This window comes from Pteropus vampyrus, unplaced genomic scaffold, assembly GCF_000151845.1.
Source record: "Pteropus vampyrus isolate Shadow unplaced genomic scaffold, Pvam_2.0 Scaffold38, whole genome shotgun sequence".
Taxonomy (NCBI): Eukaryota; Metazoa; Chordata; class Mammalia; order Chiroptera; family Pteropodidae; genus Pteropus; species Pteropus vampyrus.
This window is the reverse complement of record NW_011888819.1, coordinates 9319117-9343192: the sequence shown is the minus strand read 5'-3', so window position 1 is coordinate 9343192 and position 24076 is coordinate 9319117. Positions and strand designations below refer to the sequence as shown.

General features: G+C 38.7%; 1 protein-coding gene across 11 annotated transcripts in view; it reads left to right on the top strand.

The window, feature by feature from the left end:
* Positions 1-24076, top strand: part of CHODL (chondrolectin) — a 315491-nt gene that overhangs the window by 13488 nt on the left and 277927 nt on the right. For 7 of the 11 annotated variants that reach the window (XM_023529532.1, XM_023529526.1, XM_023529527.1 and 4 more), the window contains exons 1-2: positions 5926-5937; positions 22331-22409. The gene's annotated coding sequence lies outside the window, so the exon portion shown is untranslated. Of the gene's footprint in view, positions 1-5925; positions 5938-20946; positions 21147-22330; positions 22410-24076 lie in introns of those variants that run through there. The other 4 variants (XM_023529534.1, XM_023529525.1, XM_023529523.1 and 1 more) reach the window with 2 other exon arrangements.

The window sequence follows — 24076 nt, the reverse complement described above, 5'->3', positions numbered from 1 at the left end:
CATTATTTCAACTAGTCAGTATAAAAATTGTTAACAAGTTACTTTACATTCTTTTTTTTATTCCAAGTTTTCATAATCTGTTGTGTAGTTTATAGTATCAACACCTCTCAATTTGGAATAGCCAAATTTCAAGTCCTCAATAGCCATATGTGGCTAGTGGCTATTGTATTGGAGAGTTGTATCTAGAGCACTATTTTGTCAAGACTGAGTCCTTGATAAGGACTAGAAAACTGATTAATCAGTAGATGAATGGTATTTATGAAGAAATGCAGGGAAGGGAGAAATCATGTACTAACTACATATTACGTACTGGGCACTGTTAAAAGCACTTTATATAATATATTTGATTTCCCCCCAAAGCAGAGCCTGAGACAAGGATTTGGGAGTAGGTACCCTATGTGAAAGATGGTTCCAGGAAGCCAGGAATGGTGCATTATGGGAACTAGTGCTCAGTTTCACTGGGGACCCTCGAAGGAACTGTATAGAGTGGACTTCAGAATTATCCCTCTAAAAAGTAGAAGACTTTGTCCACTGACTCCTATTTCTTATTGATTGAGAGAGAAAAATTTTGTCATAGGCGTGGGAATTATCTACTCTCGGTTGTTTCTACACAAATATGACTCAAAAAAGTCCACAAAGGACATATTTTTGGGGATTTTCTTTTTTTTAGGGGAAATCTCTGGATAGTTTTTCCCTTTATTGCATATTATTTATTATTTAAGAAATTTAGACAAACCGACAAAGTAGGTTTGGTCGAAGTATCTTTATAACCAGTTCTTTTGAAATAGTAGCACCATAAGCTTTACATAAGTCTTACAAGAATTTGATATACTGTTTAACAAACACACATTTGCTATTGTGCTTGATACATTCTTTGACCTTCAGAAGGAAAATCCAATGACTTTTGTAAGCTCACTTATTTTTGTTATTTACTGCTGAATTTCTAGTGCAGAGCTCATTTTCAAGTCAATTATTAGTACTGCAGATCCTCTCTAAATGGAAGAGACTGAGCACATCATAGACTGGACAGCTCCCATTATCTGAAATAGCTATAAGCGGCTTTAATGGTAGAGATTTGGTTTAAAGGATTGTCCTCTTTGAAGGCTGGCTGTGGTTATTTGTGAAGCGGAACAAATTATGAAATGATTATGGCTTCAGAGATGTATATTTCTAAATGATTGCTTTGCCAGTCCATAAAATGTCTGCTTTTTAAAAAGTGAGTGAAATATGAGTGCCTTAAGAGATTAGATCATTGAATATACTACTAAAAATGACTTTATAGGGCCTGGATGCAAGGCCAGTGGTGTATATAACTTACAAGGAATACTGACAGGAAACCATCAGCATAAAGAAAGAGAAGCAAGTTTAAAAACAATAAAGGGAAACCTTGAGAACAAAGTAGTAAATAACCTAACCTAGAAAAACAGTTGAATGGGTACAGCCCAAACTGTCGGCTGCGTTTTTCTCTGCAGTGGGCTGTGGAATTGGGGGTACTCAGCGGTGAGATGGGTAAGACCAAAGGAGCCTTTTCCTTTTTCTCTATATGCTTCTATATTTACTTGAACTTTTAAATACACAAACGTGTTATCTGGGAAAAGGGTTAGGTATCTGCCTGGGTGTCTGCCATATTTTGATCAGCTGACTTCCCATTCCTGGTTCCAGCTGATTGATCCAAAGAGCCCTGATTCAAGCTGAGCCAGTGAGCTATCCTCTTGTGGATTTTGTCTGGGAAAGATAAAGACTTAGTCAAATGATGATGGTCTCTGGAACTATGGGCCGAGACAAGAACAGTCACGTTGGGACCCTGTGCGTTAATCTGCAGAGGGAATCGAGGGAAGGAAATAAGATATCTGTGCTCAGCAAGTTCAAGAGACGATGTGCTTAGTCAGAGAAGGGGCAAAAAGAGTTGTCTTGTTTTCTTGCTTTCGGATTTAAATTTCTTTTGATATCTTGTCCTAATTCTTGCCTTTGGGTTTATGGGATAGTCCCAAATATTAGGATGTTTAAGATAGATTGAGTGGCTTTTATTTTTGCAAAAAAAAAAAAAAAAAAAATTTAATTGCCTATAAAACCACACCTACATATGAATTTCCTTTTACATCTTTTTTGTTCCTATGGAAGTACTCTATGTAAAATGGCCTATCTTTCTTTTTTACAAAATTGTGAGCATTTTCCCATTTTGTTAACTCCAACTCTGGTTAAGCTAGCTCTCAGTTTTTCAGGATCTGCCTCCCTATGGCTGAACAGGTCTGGAGAAAAACACCACCTTGCTGAACTGGTCTCATTTTCAATTCATTGGTGCTAACTGCAGGTGGGCTCTGAATATTCTCTGGTGTCCGTAATGCATTTCTCTACTCCTCCACTCACCCATTGCCCGGAGGCTATTTTCTTCTGTATTCTCTCCTCAGTACCTCGTCCCCCATCCTCACTCTCTGCTGAGACCTTGTGTTCTATTTTACTGGGATATTAAAAGCCACCAGTACACTTTCAGCATATCCTGCCACCACTTCTGTCTCCCCCTTTGCTCTATGCCCACATACTCTGCCTTTTATTTCTGCAGGTGAACTTTCCACACTCCTAGCTAAGGCCAGTCCCTTCTACTTGCTTACTAGTTTTCACCCCCCTCTCACATGTTCAAAGATAACACATCAGCAGTTGGTTTTCCTCTTCTGTAAAATCATGTTTTCTCTGTTGCTTGCTCAATTTCATGAGCTTATAAAATATTATTTTTCCTATTTTAGGGAGAACAAAATTTTCCAGACTCTACTTCCTCCAGTTACTAGATTACTTCTCGTCTTCTGTAAAAAGCAGATCTTGTCAATAGTATATCTACTTGATATCTACAGTTTGCTCATCTCCCATTTTCTAATCAGGCATTCATTCTTAGGGCTCCTACAAAACAGCTCTGGTAAAATGGCCATCAACTTTCACATAGCTAAAACTAATGCTCAATCTTAGTTTTTTTTCTTACTTGAGCTGTTGGTTGTGTTTGACAGAGATGATCACTTTTCCTTTAAATATTTTATTCATTTGACTTTTAGGACACCGTACTCTTGGTTCTGTTCCTCCTTTACTGGTGCCTCTTTTTCAGGCTCTTTGTGTTGTGCCCTGTGGTCTTGTCCCTCCATCTATCCCCAATCTCTGAATATCGGTGGGCCTTAGACTCAGTCTCAGATCTCTTCTCTTCATTTTCTACACTTTCTAGGTGATCTCACATAGTTCAATGGCTTTAAATGTTGTCTACATACTAAGAACTCTCAAATTTACTTCTCGAACTCAGACCTCTCTCCTCATCTCCAAGTGCGCATGCCTAACCTCCTACTCAGAATTCTTCTTAGATGTCTAATAAGCATCATAAATCTCTAAATGTTCTATGGCCCCAGGACTCAGACCTTGGAACTCTCTTGTTTTACTTCCTCAACTCCCTATTGATGCCTCTGGATTATTTTACAAATGAACTATTTATTTCTGCTTCTGGAGGAACCTAGCTAAAATAAACATCTTTGTAAAGACATCTCTGCCTCCCTTTTTATTTCTTAAGGTTATATTCCTCAAAAGAGAAATACTGGGTCAAAAAGTGGATTTTTTTTTTTTTTTTTACTGACTGAATACTCAATGTCAAAATCTCTACTTATATTTGAGAAATTCCACCTTATGAGTCTTGGTTGTAGATAAGAGCTTATTTCCTTCTGTATAGGCTAGAAACACCATATATTCACTTTGTTAGCCTCTTTTGAAGCTAGGGCATAAGAATAGGACCCTGGTTTTGCTAAGCAGGTGGGTCTTTCCCAGATTATGTTTGGGATGCAAAGAAGACAGGATAGGGAAGACTCTTCTCTGCCAGTGCTGGCTGTTTTAGCAACTTCCACTTTCTGGAGACCACATTGATGGTGGTGCCAGCAGCAGTTACTAGCATCCAGTGCTGGCAGAGTATTGAGTGCAAGCTGCAGTGTAAAGAGCAGTGTTATCCAGTAGAAATGTAATGTGAGCCATATATGCCATTTATAACTTCCTAGCAGTCTAATTTTTTTTTTAAAGTAAGAAGAAACAGTTAAAACTAATTTTAAGAATGTATTTTGTTTAACCCAAATATTGTAATTTCAATGTGTAATCAACTTAAATTGATGAGCTATTTTATAATTATTTCCTTTGAATTTCAAAAATCTGGTATAGAACATATCCCAATTTGGACCAGTCACATTGCAGGTACTCAGAATTTATATGCAGCTGGTGAGTCCCATATCAGACAGTATAGGACTACAGCTCGGGGGCATGGAAGCCAGGTCTTCACACAGACCCAAATCTGTGCCATTATTTATGCATTGGTACTGATTTTGGAGCTTCTGAGCCTAATTCTTCAAGCTGCCTGTTGCATCTATTAATACTTCAATATTTTTTCAATGTTTTTATTTTCTGACAGTTAGTTTCTATTGTTTACACCTAAGAACCTATTGATATAGAAATTTAAATCAGAAGTTTGTATAGGTACAGGCATTCAGTGAGCTAAAGGGGCCCAGGATTGCTTATCTGACCTTGTTAGGGATTATGGTAGTTTGGATTATTGTTCAACAAATATTCACTGTTCTTTTTCTCCCATTGTGAGTGAAATATTCTAACCTGTCTCACTGATGTTGGGTTTTGCCGTGTCATTTGCTTTGGCTAGTGGGATGTTAGTGGATGCGATGTGAGCAAAGGTCTGAGATATGCAACAGTGGTGTGGCCTCTTGCATTTCTGTCATCGCTATGAGAAAAAACAATACGCCATAGCTAGCCTGTTGTTCTGAGGTGGATAAGCAGTATGTAGAACAACTTGAAGACCCAGGTGAGCCCAAGCTAGATCACCCAGCTTCTACCAACCTGAAGTTACAAGAGCAAGCATAAGTGATTATATTATGTCATGTAGTTTTGTTTCGCTGCAGTATTGTGGCAATAGCTAACTGATACAGAGATAAATGTAGTGAAAACTCTTGCTAGTAAGCAGTGGATCTCTGGCAAACTATGGCAGGCAGAGGTGACACAGTATATTAAACTATTGACTCAGGAATGTAGTGCTAATGAAGGAAGGCATTGGGGGATTAATTAACTTCTGCTAGAGGCCAGTACAAAGAGAAATGCCAGACCTGTATAGTATAATATTTACTGTTAAAGTTTCCATGTAGCTTTAAAAAATAAATTCACTGGTGCCGATTTCCTGCTTAAAACATGGATTGAAAATCGGTGACTTTTTTTTTGACTTTGTAAAAGGAACATCACGTTTCTTGCAGCACTGGATCGAGTCAAAAGGCACATGAACACTGAGTCTGTGGGTTGCCTAAATTCAATGTCAGTTGAATTTACATCCTTGTGGTGTGTCTGATGTGAAGTCTAGGCATTTATCAAGAAGTAGGATGCTGAGAATGGAAACTCTGTTACATGGAAGAACTCCAACTCCCCGCTGATTTTTGTTGTCACATAAAGCAGCCTGTTCTTTCTCCCTTTTGCTTGAAGACCCTTAAAGAATCCTTTAACAGGCCCATCTAAGGGATCTACCTGGCCAGGGGAGGCCAATTCCTCTCTCTCCCACCCTCACTTCTTGCTTTGTTTCCAGCACTTTGGCTATTCTCAGATCCCAGTATTCTCTGGGAACCAGTTTAAAAGCAAATTTGTCAGGTGAAAGAATTCCCAGAAAAACCTGCAAAACTTTGTTATTTATATCATAATTTTACACTGTGTGTGTGTGTGGATTCTGAGGGAGTAAGGCCATAGGGGAACCGATGGTTTTAGATCAGGCCGATTTTAGCATGATGGGGATTCTCACTGAGATTCTGGATTCAATGTGCCTCTTCAAGCTGGGAGTAATTCTCATTGTTGGCTTGTTCTGTTGACTTGTCTAAGAAACAAAGCCTCATACTGTGTTTGAATCAAAAACAACCGATGGCATTACTATTCTAAAAACCGGTAGATGTTGGAAAAGAAGAACAAACTGACCTGATTTTTCCTTGCTCAAATTTTTTATACTATATACGGATTGGAATAATGTAAGGAAAAAAAGGAGAAAATAAATTGGGGGTTTTAGACAATATAAGTAGATAAGATCAGACATATTCATTTAATAGTACTATTTTTGATCCATTGGAATATTCTCAAAATTTAAAATTTGTTAGGTCTTTGGGGGTAAAGATTCATTCACTCATTCGTTCATTCATTAAAATATATATTGTATATCCAATATGTTCATACAGTTTTCTAGACACTGAAGATATAATGGTAAACAAAGCAGACGAAAATTTCCTCTATGTAAATATACTCTAGTAGAGGAAGACAGAAAATAAACAAGTTGAAACATAAAGTATGTTAGAAGGTGATCTGTGTAAGGTGAAAAATAAATCAGAATACATGATAATTACCAGGGTGGGGAAATGTTCAATTTAAAAACAGGGTTGATGGGAAGGTGTCACTAAGAATATGTTTGAGCCACATCCTGAAGGAGGTGTTGTAGTAGCCTTGTGAATTTCCAAGGCAAGAGTATTCTAGAAAGAAATAACAAGAAGGGCAAAGGTCAAAAACATGGCTGTCTTGGTGGAGGAAGAGAGTAATTGGAGTGGAGTGAGCCAAGGTGATAATCGTAGGAGATGAGGTCAGCAGTGTAAAGTGGAGGCAGTTTGAATTATTTCTTTGCCCATAAAATGGAGAACAAAGGATTAGACAGTAAGTAGTGAGGATTAGAAACCAACGCGGATGATAGGCATGCCTGAAGTCCTCCATGAGCAAGTGGAAGTGATGTATCCGGGACTGGGTCTAATCCAGTTGTGAAGGCAGAAATAAGTGGCGTAAGTAGTTTCATTAACTCTCACCTTACTTCCTCCTCCTGCATGGCACCCCTCTCTCATGGGAGAATTCCTTCAGATCTGTTGACTGAAGATGAAAATGTTTGAGTCTGGTTAAAAATGGTTCTGCATACATTTGCACCAACCAGGAGGAGATGGCTGTGAGTGACATCCTTTCCTCCTCTTGAAGTAGCCCTGTAGGACAGTGGAAAAAGAAAATTCTCCCAGTGGACATAAATTCAAACAATTTATCTGATTGTTCACTTTGTTAGTAGAAAGCCTGAGGTAAGTTGCTGTACTGATTGGTGGCTGATGGCTAATGTTGTAATCAGATTGTCAGGGACCTAGAAGGCTGATCACAGGTTTCAGGAAGAAGGAGAGGATAGCAAGTGACAAGATTATTGCCTCTAGTTGAGTCAGTCACCTTTAAAGAGGTTTCCAGAAAGCCAGCTGTGTGTTCTTACATCTCATTGGTCTTCTGTCATGGCAAGAGAGGGTAGGAAATACAGTCACCGATCCTGGTATATTTGTCAGCTGGAGTAAAATTTAACAGGATACAAGAAAGGAAGAAAGGGCAAAGCGGATATTGGGTTCTGTCACAGTGATTCAAAACGATCTCAAAAATTTCAGTGCATTACCTATTTTTAGATATGTAATATGTGCCAGGCCGTCCACTACAGCCTGGGGCACAAAGACAAATATGATATTGGACCAGCTCTCAAGGATATGATTGCTGGAGGAGGCAGACTGTGAACAACTAGTCTTGAATTTTGTGGTAATAATGAGAGGCTTGCTGGGGGCCTATGGGATTGCAGAGATGAATTCAGTCCAACCTGGAGGTTTGCGCTTGCTGGAAGAGGTGTTCCCAGAAGATAATCTTGAAGGATAGGTAAGAGCTGAGTGACATTCTACGCTTGAGGAACACCATATGGGAAGCTAAAGATGAAGGAAATATCGCTGTTTAATAGGAATTGAAAGCAGCTAAGGATTATTATGAGGTAAAACAGAAAGTAGAAGTGAAAAAGTAAGGAGTCAAGTTACAGAGGCCCTGGTGGGTTTACTGAATAGCAAGACTGTGGAAAGCCTTGGAAGGGGTTTAAGCACGGAAACTCCATAATCAAATTGAGTGTTAGATACATTATTCCGGCTGCCATGGGGAGGAAGCTCCAAAGGAGGCAAAAATTGAGCTAAAGAGAGATTAGGAAGCTGTCTCAGTAGTCAAGCTAGGAAAGAATGGAAACCTGACTAGGCAGCAGTAGTAGAGATGGGGGGAAGCATTCTAGAACCGTGTGGGAGGAGTAATTAGTAAAGGAAAAGATGTGGGTAGACAAAGAGAAAGTTTAGAATGACTGCAAGATTTCTGCTTTAGGAAACTAGGTGGATGATGGCACCATTAATTGAGATTGTAACAGTAGGAGGGACAGGTTCGTGTGGGAGTGGAGCAGTGGGAAAAAGATGAGCTCAGAACATGCTGAGTTTGAAGTGTCTGTGTAACATCCAGTTGGAAATACTTAGTAGGCAATTAGATATGCAATCTGAAGCTTGTAACCAGGGTGGGAGGAATATTTTTTTAAGTCAGAGCATATAGCTAGTAGTTATAGTCAGGTGGACAGATGAGATTGCCTTTGGATAGAGGGTAGGCAGAGAGGACCACCAAATTAAGACAGAAACTCTGCTGTTAAAAAACATTTGGGGAGGAAACACCTGTTGAAAGGCAATGAAGAAATATTAGACTGAGTGGTTACTGAGTTAAGCAAACCAAACCAAACCAAACCAAACCAAAACAAAACAGGATTACTGAGGGCTTCCTGTGGACCAGGCACTGTATTGTGGCTAATAATCTGGCCATGAACATGACATAGTTTTTTTCTTCATGGAGCTTAGCGTGTAGGGGACTGACACATTAAATAGAATTTACCTCCATTATGAATGATACACAAGAAAAGAACTGTGTTGGAGCTTGAAAGATGGTGATTATAGCTAGTTTGGAAAAGGCCTCCTTGAGAAAGTGATATTTAAGTAAAACCTAATCAGGAGATAAATAAGTGAGCAGGGTGCTTAAAATTGAGACAAAAGTATTACAGAGGGTACAGCAATACAGCATGAGCAAAGGTCCTGATCTAGGGAGAACACAATGCATTTAAGTTGAAATATCAACATGATAGAACACAAGAAAGAGGAGAGAGAAGTATGCGACAAATTTAGAAAGATAAGGAGGATATAGTTCATGCGAGACTAAAGAGTTCCTATTTATGCCATATTCCAAGAGAAATGGGGACCATATGCAATGACCATTTCAAAATTCTTTTGTCTGTTTAGCCTCCTCATCTTTTTTAAAAACTGCCTCTTGTCCACTCTGAGATTTTGATATAATTTTTAGTTACCTAAGTGGGTTCTCATCCAGGATAGCTAATAAGAGCACCCAGTCTCTTTGGAGACAAGGATTAGGTTAAGGGTGGGATATATTCCAAGTAGCATTAGTCATAGCCTAATTTATGTGGTTGCTTGGATAAGAGAATTTTTTCTTCTTAGATTTTCCAGCAGCCACCTTGACACACATGAATAAAGCTTGTCTAAAAAAGAAGCCAAGTGTAGGGAAAGTAGCCAAGAGACGGGGAGAGAGTACAGATCCTCGTGATCTCATTTGATCCTTGGGCCTACCTCTGGTGCCTCTTGGACTAGTCGGGTTTTTTTCTTTAATCGAGGTATAATTGACATATAATATTAGTTTCAGGTGTATAACATAATGATTCAATATTTGTATAGGACTATTCATTTTTTTATTATTAAATTGCAGTTGACATTCAATATTATATTAGCTTCAGGTATACAACATAGTGATTAGACATTCATATAATTTATGAAGTGATTCCCCCGATAAGTCTAGTACCCATCTGGCACCATAAATAGTTTTTATAATATTATTGACTATATTTCCCCATGCTGTACTTTATACCCTGTGACTATTTTATAGCTACCAATTTGTACTTCTTAATCCCTTTACCTTTTTCAGCCAGTCCCCCAGCCCCCTCCCATCTGGCAACCATCAGTTTGTCCTCTGTATCTATGAGTCTGTTTCTGTTTTGTTCATTCATTTATTTTGTTCTTTAGATTCCACCTATAAGTTAGGACCGCTCATTGGATATGGTGTGAATATATAAAAATTAATTTTATTTTTATATGCTTCCAACATATAATTAAAAGATAAAATTAAAAAATCATTTACAATAGCAACAAAAGTAAAATACACAAGAATAAATCTAATGAAAGATGTGTGGGACCTTCACACACACACAAAAAACTACAAAATTAAGCCGAGAGAAATTAAAGATCTAAATAAGCGGGGGACTGTACTAAATTCAAAGATTGGAAAAGTCATTTTGTAAAGATTCCTGTTTTAAAAAATTGATTCATAAACTCAATGCAACCCCAATCAAAATTCCAAACTGTGTGTGTATGTACGTATTGTGTATAACACATAAAATACATATATACATATATATAACACATGTTTTTATAGAAGTGTGAAACTGATTCTAATTTATATGGAATTTTTTAAAAGTCAAGCATAGCCAAGACAATTTTGAAGCAAAAGAAGAAAGCATATTATATAGCTATAGAAATTAAGGCGCTGTGGTTGTATTAGAAAAACTCAGTTTTCTACCTTCTGTGTAGGGGAAACTCTGTTCTTTATTATTGAACGTCCTTTAGTACTCACACAGAAGACTTCACTTCTGGTCAGCAAATGTGTAGAGGTTTTGCCCTACACCAAACAATTGTCTGTGACAACAGCTAGGCATTTTACAATTTAACTCCATTTTAATGGTATATTTACCTGAAGATAGTGTCAGATCCCATAGATTAAGCGCTCAGTCCCACAAGACATCCCCTCCTTCTGCCCCCACCTTCAAATGCCAGTAACAACTCCAGGTTATCACCTGTGCTTCTGACCAGGCCATATATCAGAGCTTCCAATGACCTCCTCCTTGGGTTCAATTAATTTGAGTAACACTAGGGCAACTCACAGAACTCAGGGAAACATGTTTACCAGTTTATTAAAGAATATGATAAAGCAGCAGTCCCCAACCTTTTTGGCACCAGGGACCGGTGCTCCTATGAAAATCCAATGCTCGATGATCTGAGGTGGAGCTGAAGTGGTGATGCTAGTGCTGGGGAGCGGCTGCAAATGCAGATGAAGTTTCGCTCACTTGCCCACCACTCACCTCCCGCTGTGCAGCTGGGTTCTTAACAGGCCACGGACCAGTACAGGTCTGTAGCCTGGGGGTTGGGGACCCCTGTAAGGATATAGATGAACAGCCAGATGAAGAAACACATAAGGCAAGTTCTGGGAGGGTCCCAAGTGCAGGAGCTTCTGTCCCTGTGGGGTCGAGGTGTATCACCCTCCTGGTATGCGGATGTGTACACCCCCCTGGAAGCTCCCCAAACCCTGTATGTTGGGGATTTTTATGGATACTTTATCCTGTAGGCATGATCAGTTATTAACTCCATTTCTAATCCCTCTCCTCTCTCTGGAGAATGGGGATTGAGGCTGAAAATTCCAAGCTTCTCATCATGGCTTGGTTTTCTGGTGACCAGGCCCTATCCACGAGCCATTCAGGAGCCCACTCAGAGTTGTCTCAGTCGAACAAGGTATGCTCCAGGTGTTTTTCTCACTTAGGAATTTACAAGAGTTTTAGAGCCCTGTGTCAGGGCCAGGATCCAAGACCAGATATTAGAACAAGAGATGCTTTTATCACTTAGGAAATCACAAGGGTTTTAGGAGTTCTGTGCCAGGAACTGGGGGCAGAGACAAATATATGTATTTTCTATTATCTCATAGTGGTATTGGCATAAGAATAGGCATAGACCACAGGAACAAAACAGCCCTGAAGTAGCATTATACATATATGGTGACATAACTTAGGACAAAAGTATCCTATTGTAATATAGTAGGCAAAAGATAGTCTATTAAATATATGGTGCTGGTAAGTTAGATAGCCATATGGAAAAAAGTGAAAATGGCTACTACCATATGTGATGTACAACAATGAATTCCTAGTGGATTTTATCTAAGTGTGAAAAGTAAAGCTTTGAGAATATAACATAGAAGAATATCTAGGTGGCATTATGGTAGGCAAAGCTTCCTTAAGAGAATACAAAATGAACTAACCATAAAGGAAATGATTGATGATTTTGACTATATTAAAATAAAAGATTTTGGTTATCCAAAGACCTCATTAAGAAGTGCAAAAGGCAAGTCAAAGAGTGAAAGGAAAGGTAATCACTATATGTATGTCTCATAAAGAATTACCATAAAAGACAGAAACCTAATAGAAAAATGACAAATGACTTTAACAAGCACTTCACAAATTTCCTCCAAATGGCAAAAAGGCAAATGAAAGGTTAACTTAGTCACCAGGGAAATGAAAATTTTAACACAATAAGATACCTCTATACATTCACAAGAACAGCTATACTATATACTATATACTATATACTACATACTATATACTATATGCTATATACTATATACTAGATACTAGATACTATATACTATATACTATATACTATATACCATATACCATATACCATATAGAAGGCCATCAGTATTGGTGAGGTGTTGGTGAAGATGTGGAGCAATTGAAATTCCTAAATGTTACTAGTGGGAGTTTAAACTGGTACAACTATTTTAAAAATTTGCTTGGAAATATCTGTTACATAGCTAAACATATAACCCTATGCATGAATAATACTATTCCTAGATGTATACCAACAAATTCATACATATGTGCACCAAAAGGCATGTATGTGAGTGTTCTTAGCAGCTTTGTTCACAATAGCCTTAAATGGGGTACAACCAAAATGTCTATCAGCGACAGAATGAATAAATAAATAATGATATAGTCGTACAATGGAAACCTACAAAGCAATGACAGTGAATAAGTGTTGTCATGGACAACACTTTTGAATGAATCTCACATACATAAGTTTGAGGGGAAAAAAGCCACAAGGAAAAACAGTGTATGATTTCATTTATATAAAGTTTAAAAGCTGGCAAAGTTAATGGATGGTAATAGAAGTCAGGATAGTAGTATCTTTTGGGGGTGTAGGTGAGATGCTGGTCATGTTTTACTTCCTGCCCTGTGGCCCTGACAAGGGTGTGTGTTCACTTGGTGAAAATTCATCAAACTGTTCATTCATGATTTGTATGCTTTTCTATATATGAGTTATACATCAATAGAAAGTATAATTAAAAGGCCAGACTCATAAAAACAAAGAGGTTGAGGGATGGGTGAATAGGGGAGCTGTTTAAGGGTGCAAACTTGCAGCTGCGGATAAATAAGTCCTGGAGATCTAATGTACGACATAGCGATGATAGACAACATATTGTATTATAAACTTCAAAGTTGCTGAGAGACTAGATCTTAATTGTTCCTACCATGAAAATGAAACAATTATGTGACCTGATAGAGATGTTAGCTAGTGCTATGATGGGAATCATATTGCAATATATACATGTATGAAATCAACACATTGTATATCTTAAACTTACACAATGTTATATGTCAATTATATCTCAATCAAAAATCATAGAGTTTCAAGAGGGACATGTATATGTTGGGATGGGAGCCTAATCCTATTTGCATTTGTCTCAGGATAAAGTTTGGAGGTTTTTTAAACAGATATTTTTCCTTTTCTACTTTTTTTTTCCTTTCAGTGTTCCATGGTCTTTACTATTTCAGGCAGTGGCATCTATTACCTAAAAGGAAGAATGAATTCAGCCTAGAAAAAGAGTCAATTGATTGTTTGAAACCCAGAGCAATAAGGATCTTGAAAGCCCTAAGTTTTATTTCAGCTTTACTGAGGTATAATTGAAAGCCTAAGTTTTTAGTGAAGAGCCTGATTCTTGAGCCAGAAAAATTTTTATGACTCTCCCCAAAACTAACATCGATTGTCAAAGCCTGAAGAAAGGGTGCAGAGAATTTATCCATAAACAAGAGTGTGGGAGAGAATAGAGTCAAAGCCAGTTTTCCTCTGACATATTTTTTGTTTTTTGTTTTTTTAATTCTTGGCAATTCTTTCTTGTTTTTTTTTAATTCAGAGCTTCAGAATTGAGAAAAGGGAGCAAGAGGGTTAGCAGTTGGTGTGGGTTTCTAAGAAAGGGTTGAGGTATCCTTCTACCTCCCAAGTTTTAGATGTCAATGGGGATAAGATTGGGGAAATTATAAGAACATCTGACCTATGAAAACAGAAAGAGCCCATATCTTGTTTTTCTGGGAGGAGCATGGGAGACTACAGCTGTCATAGAGAAGCCTCATGCCCACCATGACACCCGAGTGATAGAAAAATGGTGGTTAAGTGAGATGCTGGGCTGAATAGACTTGAGGGCAGATGAGAGAGTTCAGCATGTACAGGCAGTGGGTTGTGAAAAGAGCCACAGAGACTGTGTTTCCTGAAGGGAAGATGGGGTGCACAACGTTCTGAGAGACAGTAGATGGACACAAAAGCTTATGGATTGAACGAGTTGATATATGAAGAGGATTTAAAGTAAAAGCCAGTCATCATCATCATCAGTGAGTTGATTATCAGAAGCTGTGGAAGGACAGAGGACATCATTGGTTGGGGTCAGTAAGGATGAGGCAAATTTCAGCAAGTCACCAAGAATAAAGGATAATTGTAGAAGAGTTATTTCATACCCCACCCTCCTGAGGCTGGGAGAATATGTAATCATCACTGCATCTCATTGGTTGGGGTCAGTAAGGATGAGGCAAATTTCAGCAAGTCACCAAGAATAAAGGATAATTGTAGAAGAGTTATTTCATACCCCACCCTCCTGAGGCTGGGAGAATATGTAATCATCACTGCATCACATCATTGTTAGTTTGAAGAAACAGTTTAGAGAATTCGGAGGAGACTCTTGAGTTGGTTGATTGGTTATTGGTGCATTTAACCCAAATGATGGACCGTACTTTGATTTGTCAAGATTCAGTTTTCTACTTCTAAGTATATATGGGGCTTTAGAACTAAGTTGATTTTTAGAGAGCTAAAGAATGTTACATTTCTGCACAATAGAATTCTCTGATTGTATTAAATTCATACTTCTTACACATTTACAAAATCATACTCTGGCTGATGTGTGGAGAGTGGACTCGTGGAAGGCTGGAAGTAATTCGGGAAGATCATTTCGAACAGGGGTCCCCAACCCCTGGGCCGCAGACCAATGCTGGTCTGTGGCCTGTTAGATACCAGGCTGCACAGCAGGAGGTGAGTAATGGGCAAGTGAGCTAAGCTTCATCTGTGTTTGCAGCCACTCTCCAGTGCTAGCATCACCTCTTCAGCTCCACCTCAGATCATTAGGCATTGGATTCTCATAGGAGTACTGGTTCCTGGTGCCAGAAAGATTGGAGACCACTGGTTTAGAAGACTGCTGTACTAGTTCAGGTGGGGATTCATTTGGAGACTTGGCCTATGGTGGCGGCCTTTGAGTAAGGAGAAGTGGATGTGGTTCAAGATGTATGTAGAAAGAAGGATCGGCAGCCTTTAGCGGGTAATTGGATATGGGCAGTGGTGGAGACAAAGGTGTCAGAGAAAGCTCCTGGGTTTTTGTCTTGAGAAATTTACTGAGGTAGCACACTGCAGGCAAAGCAAGTCTCGAGTTCAGTTTTGAATATATGAAGTACCGAGGTTTATTGAAATGCACAGATGAAGATGTTGCATAGGGTGTGAACTTATAGATCTGCTTTAAAAGGAAGCTCTCAGCTGGGAATACAAGTTAGAATTATTGGCAAAGAGGCGCCATTCACATCCAACTCCTGTCCCTGTGTGAGAATGAAGAGTGATGTTCACAGAGTGTCTAGAATACTTTTCTGATGGAATTCCATGTATAATTGTTAGATAGAGATAGAAGAGGTATCGAGAATATAATGAGAAGAACATTCTAGAAGTGGCTAGAGAATAGGAAAAAAAACCTAGGAGGGTCTAGTCTAACAGAGGTCAAGGAGTATGAATATTTAAGAATAGACTGTGGCTATATGTGTTGAATGTTGTTGAGAACTCAAGTAAAAGGATTCAAGATTGTTCTTCAGATTTCCTGATGCAGGCAGTGTGCCTATTAGGGAGGCGGTTTGGATGGAGTGAGGAGGGCAGTGAGTAGAAGAATGGGTGGGAGATGAACGAAAGTGGTGAGGGTAGATCTATCTGAAAGAAATTTGGGTGAAACGAGAGGAGAGAAATTGAGATGAAATTAATAGAAATGTGAGGTTAGGAGACATAAGGCCCAGGATTACCAGAAGTTCCTTTAAAAAAACAAAAAACAAAAACCCTGTTTAGAAGTGTGGGCACCTGACTTCCTGTTCTTACTTCCAGGCTCTGGCGAATCTCAAATAACAGAATTATCGGCGGTAGTATACAACTCATATATCAGGAAGGCACGGTGGGCTGCCAGGGTTATTCAGTTCAGGTTTCAGAGAGAATTCAGGAGAAAATCAATAAAGAGCCCAAAGCAAGTGCACTCATTAGGAGTACCACACCCTTTCCTGCTGATACTCTCTCCCTGCTGCAGAAGGTTGGAGATTTTGAAAGACGCTAAATGTCAACTGATAAGAAAAAAGTCAGAACTTTGGGACCCTTAACTAACCCCATCAGGTCAGGGATCTTGTTTTTTTGGACTTTCTAAGGGCCATCCCCCATTGCAGTGGGAGGACATGGAGAACTCTCTGTGTTTGTTGTAATGAATAAATCGATGTAGTTTCTATTGGAAAGCATTAATGCTACCCCATCCAGTAATTTCTCCAGAATAGCTAACCTACAAAGTATCACATATAAGGAGCCCTCAGACCAGACCATAATTGTGCCCTGAGAAAACCATAATCAGAATCAAAGTTCCTGTCACAGCTCTATAGATTCTGGTATTTTTACTCTTTGCCCGCTCATCTCTCAGGAGTGAGAGAGGGAGCTTTTAACCTTCAAGTTATAACATTAAAATACTTGTGGTTCAGCTTATTAATAGATAATAAAGTCAGCAATGTGATATTCAGGAGCCATATCTGAATGTGGTTTCTATGATGTGAACAATCAACTATATATCAACTATATATTGACATGTTTTTAAGCCCTTTGGAATACAAATGCTTGTCCTACAATTTCTTCTCATTACAGAATGTATTCTCAGTAGATAATATGGGGTTTCTTGCCCTCCAAATTCATGCCCCCTCACTCAAACACAAGAAAGATGTGTGTGTGTGTGTGTGTGTGTGTGTGTGTGTGTGTGTGTGTGTGTATCTCCTCCCCTGTAAGTCATGCCTCATTCTTTTATTGGCAGATCAACCTGATTTCAGCAGAAAAGGTGGACTCTCTCTCAGCCCTCTGCAGAGCCGTAGGAAGGGTCTCCCTTGGAGTTAGTTACCGGTCAGGTCCTCTGGCCTATTTCCAGTGCCCTCTCACTGCCACTCTGAGGTTATGCCTCAGCCTACCCGCCCCGACCCCTGCCCCAGCAGAATCCCTTCAATCTAAGCACTGGTGGGAGCTGGCAGCCTTAACCTGTGCTCGATATCCTTGACACAACTTTCAGTAAGAAACACATGTCTCTGGAGATCTTGATGGGGCAAATATAATTGGGGAACGCTTTATCACTTAAAAATATATAAGAAATTATTAGATGTTATTGATATTCCAGGCCCCATGTAAGGTACTGGTGGTGTGTTCCATATAGATCTTGCGGGAGTCAATCATTTCTGTTTGTCTTTATCTTTCCATCTCTTCACCTGTCCTCTTTCCTATTCCCAGATGGGTTTATGGTGGTTTATCACAAGCAAAGACAATAAAGTAACGGGGAATGAGAAATAGAGTCATGACTGAGGAGGCATCAGTAAGAATAGGAAGAAGATTCCAAACATCCAGGGCATAAAGGCCTATGTGGTTGTTATATTTGCTTTGACATTTAGCTTTGGGCTTCCTGATACTCAAAACAAGTAGAAAGACATAATACTTCTTTTCAGAAAAGAGGAGATATCTCATTTCCTTATGGAAGGCAAAAATGTCTGTTTTTAGCACTCAGTTCTGAAAGAGCATTTCAGTGTGGTGCTTTATATAATGGGCATTGAACAAGACAATGTTCTTGATTTCCTCCACATAGCAAGTGCAGAAGCGAGTTTCCTGTGACCATCTCCTGTGTGGTCTGTTGATGATACTGATATAATCTTCAAAAACATCTTAACGAAGGCGATTCGGTGCAGACCCACCTCCGATAAAATGGAAGCTGTCCAGACCAAATGAATTTTATCCATCTTAAGGACTGGATCATCCCTAGGACCTGTCCAAGGGAAAGAGTTGATATGTTGAATTTTCCCTTGGGAACAGTCCATGTTCATTGTCAGCACTCTCAGTCACCTGAGCTCCCCTTCCTGGCCCTAATCCAATCATCTCTTTTTTGTTTAATTTAAGCTAGCTTAATTTAATTAAGCTACTGTTATTAATTCTCAGCAGCCAGAAAAATCCTAATGTCAGCTGAGTTTTGGAATTGCTGAGTTTTAAAAAATTTAAGACTTTTTTTTCCTAAACATTGGTCTTTTCAGAGCTTTTAAAACACTAACATATATTGTGACTCTCTAAGAAAAATAATGCTCAGTATTTCTTAACCTTATTTGGGCATAGAATCCCTTTCGGAAGCACCAAACACTTGCTGGGAAATGCTGCTAAAAGCTATTTTTTGATAATGTCTTAGTGTTAGTCCTTACAGGGTACTACTGGTGCTATAATACAAGGTTAATGATGGTCAACAAATTTTTGAAATTCAGAGCCATTTATCTTTAGTAGAGCATCCTTGGTGCCCTGGTAAATAGAGGAAATATATTTGGGAAGGTGGGCCTTCCTAAATCCCTTAGGTCAGGCGTCCTCAACCGGTACCCGTCTATGGCCCATTAGGAGCCAGGCAGCACAGCAGGAGGTGAGCGGTGGGCAAGCAAGTGAAACTTTATCTGTATTTACAGCTGCTCCCCAGTGCTAGCATCACCACCTCAGCTCCACCTCAGATCATCAGGCATTAGATTCTCATAGGAGCACCAGTCCCTGGTGCCAGAAAAGGTTGGGGGCTGATGCTAGGTCATGTCGTGTATTTCTAAAACAGCCCGCATAGTCTTGGCTATGGTCTAAAAGTGCTTCTTTTCATATGAAATGATTATTCTATTCTTCAGCTTAATCTTTGAATTTCACCTGAAAAAAGTAACCATTAAAAATACTGTTGAGGTCATTTGAAACAGCTGGTTTTTAAACTACCACTTAAAGAAAATAGTGCATAATAACCTTTGAGCAAGAATTATAAAGAATATATAAAATAGTAGCTTAAAAATACCCAACTACTGTCAATAGGACACAAAAATCACTAGGATAAACATTGTTAATAGTTGTTAAGAGTCTTCAAAAGAAAATGGTTAATTAGTGACATCAGACTCCTCCTGTGTGGAGACTTGTTATTCTTTAAAACTGGAAATTACTAAAGATCTTGAGACTGGATAGAATGAAAACAGATCTTATTTTTTACATCCTAGAAATAAATATTTGTAACCATATGGAGTCTGTTTTCTGAATTGAGGACAGGAACAATAATCTCACAAATTTATCTTTTAATTTTTGGTGGTTGAACAATACTACAGTTTTTCTCCCCATTCCACTGACTACACTCTTAATATTTTCTCTTTAAAAATTGAATTTTAACATCTTGAAACAATAGTTTCAGTCCTCTAAGCTAGTGGTCCCCAACCTTTTTGGCACCAGGGACCAGTGAGAATCTAATTATGAGAATCTAATGCCTGATGATCCGAGGCAGAGCTGAAACAATGATGCTAGCACCAGGGAGCGGCTCCAAATACCGATGAAACTTCGCTTGCTTGCCCACTGCTCACATCCTGCTGTGTGGCCTGGTTCTTAATAGGTCACTGACGTGCTGGTCTGTGGCCTGGGGGTTGGGGACCCCTGCTCTAAGCTACAGTATTTGTCACCAGAGAATGGAATTCTATCTGAAGATTAGGTTTCTCTGTTATGCTCCAGTGAGACAAATCTGGGCACTCATAACTCTTCCATTCCTCAGCACCTTTGACCTACTGTTCTGTACCTGCGTGGAACTCTCACCAATGTGTGATGAACTCCTATCTATCCTCTAAGCCCCACGTAGTTCTCTTCTCCAGAAAGTTTTTTATCCTCCTCTTACTTTCCACGTGTATTTTATGAGTTTATTATTTGGGCTACCTTTGTGCTTAGACCTATTTTATTTTTCCATTTAACACATGTTCTTATGGAGTTCTTATGGAGTGTTTAACACATGTTCTTATGGAGTGTGAGTTCAAGGAATGTATGAAGTACATCTTACTCATTTCTGAATTTGGGGGTTTAAATTTACACTGCAGTACATATCTCACAAACATGGTGCTTTTATTTGCTATAATACATCTTATCTAGCTCTGGATACCTCAGTTCTGTTGCTAGTGAGAGCATGAACATGCTAGAAAACACTTAACTTGCCTGTTAAAGGTAGCTCAGTCTCTTCTGGCTTAACAAAAGTTTCTTTGTGATTGATGCGGTCTTTTTGATTAGTCTTTAGGGGATGGTAGAATATAATAGTCCATCAGTTCAGAGTACAGACTCTTTATCAGGACTCTTCCCCTGCCTCTCATCTGGTCTCTTTGCCTCCTTTTCTCCAAGGTGGCATGTTCGCTCTGAGAAAAGTTTGAATTGTTCAACGCAGTGTGGAGGCAGCCTTCTGGTGTCGGCTACCATCTTTATTTTTGTTGGTTTCTTCTGAAGAGTGATTAGCCTGTTTAGTGCCTTGTTTTCTTTGGCTGGTGTCCAGTGAGGTATAGGTAATCCCATCTCGTCTACTTGGGTTTCCTGGTGGGACCCTCCTATTGAAGAAGTAGTCTCTTCCATTTGTGTGGGTTTTCTAAAATTCTTTGTTCTATGGCCTCACTCTCCCAGTACCAAACCCTTCAAACTCTCAGCACCACGGCTTCCCAGCTCTCTAGCTTGAACCGTGGGAACTCTGCGATCTGCTCCATGCCGAATGTTGTTCATGGGAGATAGGGACACTCATGTCCATCTGCTCATGTCTAATCCTCCACGGCTGAGCAAGGCTGTTCTGTTTTTACAGGAAAAATTTGAGAGACATAATTTCAATCAGTCTGATGCCAGAAAAGGGAGTAACCAGTGAAAAATCATTGTCGTAAGACAGCTGGGAGAATCAAGAAAAATGGAATAGATTTTGCCATTCCTGTCAGCGTAATGCCGGCATTCAGTCAGCCTCTGCCAGGCTATTGAGCTTTGTTGGAAAACTGTGGTTACTTAAGATTGGTGAGTTGATCTAGAAATACTGACGTTTAAGCTGAACAAACGTGATGCGTTTTCAGCTGCAAAGTCTTTGATGACTCCAAGGTTGTTTGGGATTGTTATCTTCAAGAAAGATTAGAGAGATATTGTCAGACTTTTACATAATAGTTTCTAGTATCAGTTCCTAGTAAAAACTGCTATGAAGATTAGCCAAGAAATTGCTTATGTGTCATTGCTTAATCCTTGGAAAAATAACTCAATGTGACATACTTTGTACCTCTTTCATTAAAATACTGCCTGTGAGAGAATAGAATCTGATGGGTAGTGGGTAGCACACTAAGGTAGTGAATAATACCTGTTACTCTGAGAGATTGTCTAACTTGGAATCACTTGCTTTATCCCTTCTGCTGAAAACCTCTAAAATTTTTTGAGAAGCTATGAATATAAAATTTATAACCTAAGGCTTCCAAGCAGGCTGAATAATTTGTTGCGACGCTTAAGACCAGCAGGTGTTTTTGGAATATGTGGCATCAAAAGCAATTTTCTCATAGCTAAAGCAGTCTTTCACATGGAGGTAGAAAATGGTAAAGATTCAGACAGGAAAAATGTTGAGGCAATGTGTTATTTTTCTCCCTTATACCTGTGCTTGAGGTTTTATTTTTTTTTTCATTTTTAAGTCACTTAAGGCATTTTATTTTTTGCTCCTTTTTGTTGATGAACAGTCAATTCTTATTTACCCTTTAATTCTTTGGACTTAATCACCTGTAGACAAATGAAAACATTTATTACACAATTAATCAGAAATTCTGTTTGTTCTTTTACTGAAATTCTATAGGAATTATAGGCATTATCATTCAATATAGCACTTAGTTATGTCATTTTGTTATTGTTAAACACTACTGTGTTTGTCTCATTTCTTCCTTAAATGATAAGCTTTTTGTGTATATACAGGTGTGATGGTTAATTCTGTGTCACTTTGACTGGACCATAGTGCACTCAGGCATTTGGCTAAACATTCTGGTTGTGTCTGTGAGGGTGTTTCTGGATGAGATTAATTTGAATCAGTAGACTAAGGAAAGCAGATTGCTTTCCCTAATGTGAGTGGACCTCATCCAGTCAATTGAAGACTATAGAACAAATAGGCCAAGTAAGAGGGAACTCCTGTCTGACGGCTTTGAGCTGGGACATTGATCTTTTTTTGTCTTTAGACACGAACTGGAATATTGGCTTTTCCTGTGTCTCCAACCTGAGGACTGCATCTTGGGACTTCTTAGCCTCCATAGTCAGGTGAGCCAGTTCCTTAAATAGATTCCTTAAATACACATATTCCATTTGTTCTGCTTCTTTGAAGAACCCTGACCAATATAACGAGTCATGTCTCTGATACTCATTTCATGTTACACACAATGTTACACACTATGGTTATATTAGAAACTTAAAATAGAGTTTTAGAAGTAGTGTGATCATTGATCAAAATGATTCATGAACCTTAAAAGTCAGTTATTCTAAAACATAATCCCAACTAACCATTTGCTAAATCCTTGAGTGCTATTTGCTATTTGTTTGAGTGCTATAAGCGTACTATTGTACTTGTCAGTTTTGACATAGGTAGAAATAAACGCAGTGACAAATGCAGTATTGATCTTGATTAGGTGATATAAAATGTGCTGAATTTCTATATGTGAATGACAAATGGTAATTACGGTATATTATACAACATGATTTTCATCATGAAATATGTTATTTAAATGGTAGGTTAAACTTGTTAACCTTAGCCAAAAGGCTGTGTATATCTTCTGAAAATTTATGATATTGTAAGTGGCATAAGAAAGGCTCTATGTTTATCGTTGCTGCCTGCAAGATTTGTAAACCAGTTAAGGCATGTCATCTTTCCTGGAGCAACTGGGTTTTTTTGACCCATGTCAGGGCATGCATTTGGAGTTGTTTTTCAAATAGTTGTGATGAATATCTTGTCTGATTTCAGTTATGGCCCTTGAGGTGAATTTGTAGGAGGACTGATCAAGAGGAAAGTTTTAGTGGTTTGTTACAAATCAGAGGAGTGAAGCTATAACTGATCCCTGTTAAATTGAACTCTGTGGCCTTGACCTCAATAGGCTTGTGTGGGAATTGACTGAATGGATTAAAGGTAGGAAATGTGTCAAGTCATAAACCAGAGTTAAGTGAGCAGAGAATTGCATTTGTCATGAGTTACCGTGACTCTGTTCACTTCAGAGTGTGATGGCGTGGGTGTCCTCACATGAAAGACTGTTGCAAACTCTTTTGGTTATTGAGACCACTTATAATAGTTTTTATTATGTGAATGTTAGAAACATAATTTATGAAAATATGAAATGTTTCTTTCCTCCTGAGAAGAGAGGTGAGACATTTCAGCTAAGAAATTTCAGAAAGCAGAAACATCAATTGACAGTCATGGAAGAAAATACTTCTCTGAAATGTCTGGCAATCTGTATTTGCCACTGATTTAATATTTCAATGCATTTCAGGAAGTAATTTTGTTTCCTTAATACTTTGCTAGATTGCCTATAGAAATATTGAAGAATATAATACATGCTCTACTGTTGCCCATTTGACATTGAGCGTTAATAAATACTCCTGAGCTCACTCACCTTCTAGGTCGAAAGTTGATGCTGTTTCAGGAGTGGTAAGCATGGCCTCCCTGTTACTCTCTTTTCAACTCTGCTCGTATAAGTAGCTTTTTTGTCTTCAAATGTGAGGAAAATAGCACCTCATGTAGAGTAGACTCACAGTGGACACAGAGGGCATAGAATGGCAACAAGTGGCAGATGGTATTTTGTAGATATAGTGGAGAGCAGTGAAGACAACTGTGTTAACAGCATAACTATTAAGAGTGGATATTAAATGGAACATTGAACAAGCCCATGAGCAGATAGTAAAAATAATGATTCTGCTAGAAAGAAGTGACCTCTAATGCA